The 7,698-nt window shown below is 37.8% G+C and overlaps 1 pseudogene; it reads right to left on the reverse strand.

The window, feature by feature from the left end:
* Positions 1–1,087: 1,087 nt before the first annotated feature.
* LOC111757610 (U6 spliceosomal RNA) lies at positions 1,088–1,158 on the reverse strand (annotated as a pseudogene).
* Between the last annotated feature and the right edge of the window lie 6,540 nt (positions 1,159–7,698).

A 7,698-nucleotide genomic window follows, 5' to 3' on the forward strand; every position in this document is an offset into this window, starting at 1 on the left:
TCTTATTGAGGATTTTTGATCTGTGTTCGTTAAGGAGATTTGAATACAGTTCTCTGTTTTGGTTGGATCCTTTTCTGGTTGTTGAAGAATCAGGATAGTGCCTGTTTCTAGGTATAATTTTTTTTTTTGTCTTTTTGAGACAGGTTGTTCAGGCTGGCCTTGGGCTCACTTTATAGCCCAGGTTGGTCTCAAATTTGCAACAATCTGCCTGCCTCAGCCTCCTGAGTGCTGGGTTTACAGGGCTGTGCCACCATGCCCAGGTCTCATTGATTCTTTGTATTGTTTTCTTTGTCTCCATTGAATTAATTTTTGCTCTGATCTCTATAATTTCCTCTCTCATACAAGCTTTGGGTTTGACCTGCTCCTCTTTTTCTAGAAGCTCAAGATTCAACATTAAGTTGTTTATTTGAGCTCACTCTGTTTTCCTGATATGAATATTCACTGGTATAAATTTCCTTGTAGGACTGTTTTCACTGCGCCCTATAAGTTCTAGTATGTTGTACTGGCATAGTCATTTAAGTGCAAAGCTATCTAATTTCTTGTTTAATTTGATCTGTGATCCATTGGTTATTCAGGACAGTGTTACTTAATTTCCATGTGTTTATGAATGTTTTATGGTTTTTTCTACCATTGATTTCCAATTTCATTGTGCTATGATCTGGTAATATACACAAGATAATTTCAATTTCTTTGTATTTACTGAAGAATGTTCTATGAACTTGTATGTGGTTTATTTGCATATTCTAATGTAGAATGGAATAGTCTATAGATATCTATTGTCCATTTGTTCAAAAGTTTGGTTTAGGGGGTGGGGATTTAGCTCAGTGGCATAAGCGCCTGCCTTGCAAGCAGGCAGTCGTGAGTTTGTTCCCCGGTATCGATAAAAAGGAAAAAGACAAAAAAAAAAAAGTAATTATTTTATATAATTGGGTGCACTAGTATTTGGTGCATATATATTTATGATTGTTATCTCTTCCTCTTTAATTTTTTCCTTTTATTTATTTTAATTCTTTTCTTTTTGAGAAAGGGTATCTTATGCAGTTCAGGCTGGCTTGGCCTCACTTTGTAGCCTGGGTTGGTCTCAAATTTGCACAGAGACCATGCTAATCTTCTCTGTATCATTCCAAATTTTAGTATATATGCTGCTGAAGCGAGCACAGGTCTCGCTTCAGCAACAATCCTCCTGCCTCAGCCTCTCAAGTGCTGGGATTGTAGGAGAGCACCACCACCCCTGGTGAACTGTTTCTTTTAGAAGGATGCAGTGACTTTGTCTCTCTTAATCAGTCTGCTTGAAATCCACTTTGTCCTCAAATAGAACAGGTAACTGCTTTTTTCCAGGAGCCTATTGCATGGAGTATTTCCCATCCTTTGACTTTCAGTCTATGATTTTCTTTTTGAATTAAATATGTTTCTTGTATGCAGCATATTGTTGGATCTTGCTTCTTGATACATTCTGTCAGTCTGTTTCTGTTGACTGATGAATTGAGACCTTTAACACTGATGGTTATACCTGACATGTGCTGAGATCCTTATCATGTTACTTTCATGTTGTTGGTTCCCTTCTTCCCATCTCCCACTTAACTGCTCGCCTTACCTGGTGGATCCACTCTGTTGGGGTTCATGAAGTTGTAGCCCTCATTATTCTACAATGTCCTTCAGAGCATTTTGGAGCGGTCACTAGGTGGTGATGAATTTGTTTAGGTGTTCTTTGTTATGGAGCGTCTTATTTCTCCATCCATTATTTTGCATTGCCGTAGTTTTAATGAAGAAACTTGTTTAAAACTGTGAATGAAAAGTAGTGATGGGACAGTACAGTCTTAGTGATAAAGTGATTAAACAAATTGAAGTTTTTTTGATTTTTTGAGACAGGGTCTCACTATGCAGGTGAGGCTGACCTTGAACTCACTCTGTAGGCTGGCCTAGAACTCACAGTGATCCTCCTGCCTCTGCCTCCAAAGTGCTGGGATTACGGCATGCCTGGCTAACAAACTGAAGGTATTAATGCACAAACATTAAAATATTAAAGGATATACATTCCATATAAAATACAGTACAGAACAAGGAGTAGCACTCTACTGATTAGTGTTTAACAGAAAAAAATGATTAAATTTGTTCTTCTCAGAAGTGTATTGTCTTAGTTACTTTTTACCCGTCACTGAGACAAAATACCTGATACCCAATGTTAGGAAAGGAAAGGTTTATTTCTTTTTTGCCTTTTTCATTTTTATTGGTACCAGGGATCAAACTCACGACTGCCTGCTTTCAAGGCAGGCGCTTATGCCGCTGAGCTAAATCCCCAGCCCTGGAAAGGTTTATTTCTTATAGTTCTTAGTGGTATCAGTCCATTCTCAGTTGGCTCCAAGGCAGGGTGGCACGGCGGGGCCGCAGTAGCACTCACACCACAATCTGAGCGCTACACAATGAACCAATCACAAACATAATTGCATGAGCTTGGGGGCCACTGACATAAACCACGACATATTTACACAGTTCTTTTCCACAGCATTTTCCTATATAGGGAGTAAGCTATTTTCTTCTGTTATTCACACCTTCCTCAAGTCTGAATTATAAACTTAGCACTTACAAATATGGAAATTCATTCAGTAGGAAATAAGTTTTCCGTTGCACCAGTAAAAAAGAATTTTGGAAGTTAATGTTCTATTCTAGGAAATGACGTTTACTGAGAATTTCAGGGATAAAAATCATTTAGTGTAGCAGCATTCAAAAATATAAAAGTAAAAATAAGAGTTAAAACTGCTGCTATAGTGTCATTTTTGGATTTAGTTCATCCAATTTATTTTTAGTACGAAACTGGATATAACCTCTTCTTTATAACATCTAAAGCTGTCAATATATTTTTCTTCTTTTCAATGTAAAATAATGCTTCATGATGATCTAGACACAGTGTTGTCAGCTTAAGCTATATTTTAACTATAAGTGCTTTTAAGGGCTGGGGATTTAGCTCAGCGGCATAAGCGCCTGCCTTGCAAGTAGGCAGTCGTGAGTTCGATCCCTGGTACCGATAAAAACGAAAAAGACAAAAAAAAAAAAAAAAAAAAAAACTATAAGTGCTTTTAAGAAAATGTTTTACAGATATGTTACAGTGAGTTATATACATTGTTCAGTTTGATCTTGGGCAAAAGAAGAAAGCAAATAAGCTTAAGTCTAATATATAAAACAAATGGTACATCAATGACATTTTAAAATCTACACAGAAAATGAGCTCAAATAGTAGTGTGATTTTAATTTTTATCACCTCTGAAACAGCAAGCCACTAAAAAAAAAAGGCACACTTCTCAACTTTGTCCCACTAAGGGAATGTTCTTAAAGAATTCCTTACTTGGTTAGAGTTTTCATGCTGACACTTATTTTAAAAAAGAAGAAGTAGTGGAGGAGACAGAAGTCAATAATGAAGATGAAGATGCAGATGAATCTCCATCAATTTTGAAAGATAGTTTTGTGGGTTGCATCAGCCTGGGGTTGGAGATTGTTTTCTCTTAGACCTTGAAATAATTCACACCAAGCTCTCCTGGGCTTGAGCAATTGAGTTGAGAAATCTGCTCTGGTTCTGATGGGCTTTCCTTTATAAGTGATTTGTTTCTTTTTTCTAACAACTTTTAATGTTCTGTTTTTGCTGAAAGAAATAACATATGTATAATTGTGTGTGTGTATATATGTATGTATGTATGTATAAAAAAACTAAGATAGTTTTACTACTGATTTCTCTGAGATCACTGATGAGAAAGATTTGTGCTGGTATTGCCTGACAGTTGAATGCAGATGTCTTGTGCTCAGGGTGAATGATTTGGGAATGACAATGTGCAGTGTATGTACCATTGTTGCCCCCGATTGATATGTTTTGACATTTTTAGCTTTTTCTCTCCTTGAAATAAAATGGATTTGGAAAAAAATAACATTCTGTTCTTATGCTGAATTTCTAGAATCTTGACTATTATATTCCTTAGTGTAGTTTTTAAATCATGACTAATTGGAATTCTATATGCCTGATTTATCTGTATGTCAAATTCTTTTACCAGCTATGGAAATTTTCTAGCATAACTTTTGTGAACAGATTTTTTATGTCATTTGCACTATCCTCTGTTTTTTCATTGATCCAACCTCATGTTGTTATTCTTTGCATCATCTAGTAGCTGTTGCATTGTGGTTTTTTTATCCTATTTTTAAAAAGAAATCTTTCTTTTCATGATTGCTAACTGAAATCTTGTCTTCTGTATCTGCTATTCTGTCCTCACATTGGCTCATTCTGCTGTGTCTACTTTTAATGCAATTTTTAATCTCCTGGATACGTTTGAATCTGTTTCATGGATTTGCCCTTTTCCCCCGTATGTTGGATATTCATGGTTTCCTAAGCTCTTCTATTTATCTGTTTTTGCTCTAGAGACACTATCATGTCTTTCATTATGGTCACCACCTCTGTAGTTATCTGAGAAGTGTTTCCTAATTTGATTTTCCCTAGAGCCTCGTTCCTCTGCTCATTCCTTTGTTGTTATAACTTCAGAGGGTCCAGGTGCGGCTTTTGAGTTGTTCTACCTTGCTGCCCCCCGGGTTTGTCTTCGTGAACTGGAGGTCTGAGGCTGCATCTTGCTTAAGTGTCCTCATTTTTACTTTTTTTTTAGTTTGATTCCTGGGTTGATGCTTGTAAATTGTTTGTAACAGGTAGCTTTATTGCTAGCATTTAGATTCCTTAGAAAATGACTCCTTCTCAGAGGTGTCTTCCAGGTGTAGCTGGCTTTGAGTTTTGAGTCTGTTGCAAGATCCTACCTCTTCAGTGTACTGGAGATGAGAAGTTGCTACCTATTTGGCCTAGCCTCTGGTTCTTTGACCCTGGTCTATAGTATTTTTTTTTTATCGGTACTGGGAATCGAACTCATGACTACCTGCTTGCAAGGCAGGCGCTTATGCTGCTAAGCTAAATCCCCAGTCCCTTCTATAGTATTTTTTATGACCCTTGGACAGTTTCAGTTTTGGCATACTGGAAGAACAAATTATTAGAACAACTATGTCACTTTGGCTAAAATAGTACCATCAGCAATAACAGTAGCATCAAACACAGGTAAGAAAATGACAAACTATGGTAACTGTGAAGGTGCCACATTTAACTGTAAGAACTCAACTTGTATTACATAAAAAATTTTTTTAAAAGGCAGAAATTTTTACAGCAAATATGCCCTCAATATGGTGATTTTACCCTCAGGAGAGAACATTTAAAAGGAGCAAGGGGAAAAGAATAGACAAAGGGAAGAGGAGGAGGAAGAGATTGGAAGCAAGGCTAGAGGACAGAAGAAGATGACACAGACTTGGAAACTGGTGAAGACAGGTGTGAAAGAGAAAAGCAAGAGGGGCTGGGGATTTAGCTCAGCGGCCTGCCTTGTAAGTGTGTGGTCATGAGTTTGATCCCTGGTACCGATAAAAAAAAAATTTTTTTTAAAGAAGCAAGAAATAAAAACAAGGCAGAACAGAATAAACAAAAAACAGCAACAAAAGCTAGAAACAATGTTTACACTCACATATAAACAAGAATAAACAATCGAGGAAAGAAAACAAATAAAGAAGAAAAAAAGGTCCACTTAAGGGCACGTCTCTGCTGTCACTGGCAGACAGATTGTGCCGACAGAGCCCAGATCTGTGTTAATTAATCCTAGTAAACTTGCCTTAGATTTACAGCCTGCACCTTTGTTTCCACTGAAGTTCAGACTGGTTTCTGGCTATGAGGATGGAAACCAGTTTGCTCAGCCTGCAACCTTCTGTGTTCCTCCTGCCAGCTTGAACTCGGCTCCCTGATGGCTTTCGGATTTGAACTTGGTTCCACCTCACCCTAACATTGGAGGCCACTAGATGGAGCCAGCCCTCAGTTGCTCTGAGTGTAAAGCTCAGTTGGCTTTTTTCCAAAATGGCTCCTGGACAATCGCCCTTCCCTGGGGCACATCTGAACCCAAATAATTTCCCAGCCACTGAAATCTGCTGCATTCACTACTCTGTTCTACAGGTGCATTTGTGAGGTCACCAGGAGTCATTGTCTGTCTGCAAGTTCAAGCCATCCCTCCCATGAAGTGGGTCAAGGCTCAGGGAGAAAGTGCTGTTTGCCACCTCCTCCTTCTGCACTGAATGGAGTTTTCTGTCACTGGCAGTCTAAGATAATGGGCATTTATCTTTTTCTACTTGATTTTGAACTCTGTTTGTATATTAAGGCTACCAACCCTTTGCCTGCCACTTGTGTTGCAATATTAATATTTTTAGAAAATTTCTCCCAGTTTTCATGTATTGTTATAGGAGTGTTTGAAATCCTTTTTCATTTTTTCTTTCTGTCTTTTTGAGACAGGATTTCATTATGCAGGTCATACTGGCCTTGAACTCACTTTGTAACCCAGGCTGGCCTCAAACTCATAGTAATCCTCCTGCCTCAGCCTCCCTAGTAGTGAGCTACCACACCCAGCCTGAAGCATTAAGTAGGATAATTTGGGGAAACATAGCAAAAAAGTTGAAAACATTTATCTGTACCCTTTGAACAACCATGTTCACATATAGAAATTTATTTTCAACAAATAATTAGAAAAAGGCACCCAGAATAATCCACAGTAATGTTTTTCACTATTATCCAGAATACAAAAAGAAATAAACCTAAATGTTAAAAATTAGGAGGTTGATTTAAGACATTATAGTACAGCGGTATAATGAAATATCATATTTTAAAGCAAAACAACATAGGAAATGTTTAATGATTAGGAGAGCTGTTGAGAACACACTGTTAAGTGTAAAAAGCAAGTTGCGTATAACCACTTTAGAAAAGTTGGGCAATTTCTTTCAAAACTATAAATTTATAATACAACCCCAGCAACCACACTTTTCATCATTTTTCTCAGAGGAAGAATGTCCAAATTGGGACTTGTGCATGAATGTTCACAGAGGCTTTAATCTACTAACCAAAGATGGGAAACTGCTCAAATGTCCTCTAGTCGGTGACTGTTCAGACTTGTACAGTGTGTCTAAATGGTGGAACACTGCTCAGCAATAAAAAGAAAGTAGTGGTGTATCAAACAACTTAGACAAACCTCAAGGAAATTATGCTTTAAAAAAAGCCCTAATGTTAAAAGCGTACATACAGAGCCACACAATTCCATTCACGTAACATTTATGAAATAGCATAATTATAGAAGTAAAAAATGGACTGGCGGTTTCCAAGAGTTAGGGTTGGGGGGACAGAGACATGGGTATGGCTGTAAAGGAGTCACACAGGGGAGTCTTGGGACAGCACAGCTGAGCTTCTTAATGATTGTAAGAGTGGCTACCCCTGATTCCACAGAGCTGTGTGTGCATACACAACACACGCGCGCACACACACAAAACATACAACTGGTGAAATCTGAACAAGCCCTGTGAATTTTGCCGTCAACTTTTTGGTTTTGATATTATATTTTGGTTTTGATATTGTTGAGGGAGGCTGAGGGAAGAGTACGTGAGAAAGAAGCCTGCACATTTCTTCGTAATCTCCGGAGAATATCTAATTAATTCACAACAAATAGTTAAAACTTTTTTCCTGCTAGTGTTGGAGGCTAAACCCAGTACCTCATCCATGTTATCCAGGTACTCCCCTACTCAGCCACGTCCCCCAAGACCACCAAAGAAGTACAAAAATGTTTTAAACAGAATTTATAAAATAACATATTTAAAAGAAAATTG

The sequence above is a fragment of the Cavia porcellus genome, unplaced genomic scaffold, assembly GCF_034190915.1.
Source record: "Cavia porcellus strain 051 isolate PalLab524CR breed Dunkin Hartley unplaced genomic scaffold, mCavPor4.1 scaffold_31, whole genome shotgun sequence".
NCBI classification, from domain to species: Eukaryota; Metazoa; Chordata; class Mammalia; order Rodentia; family Caviidae; genus Cavia; species Cavia porcellus.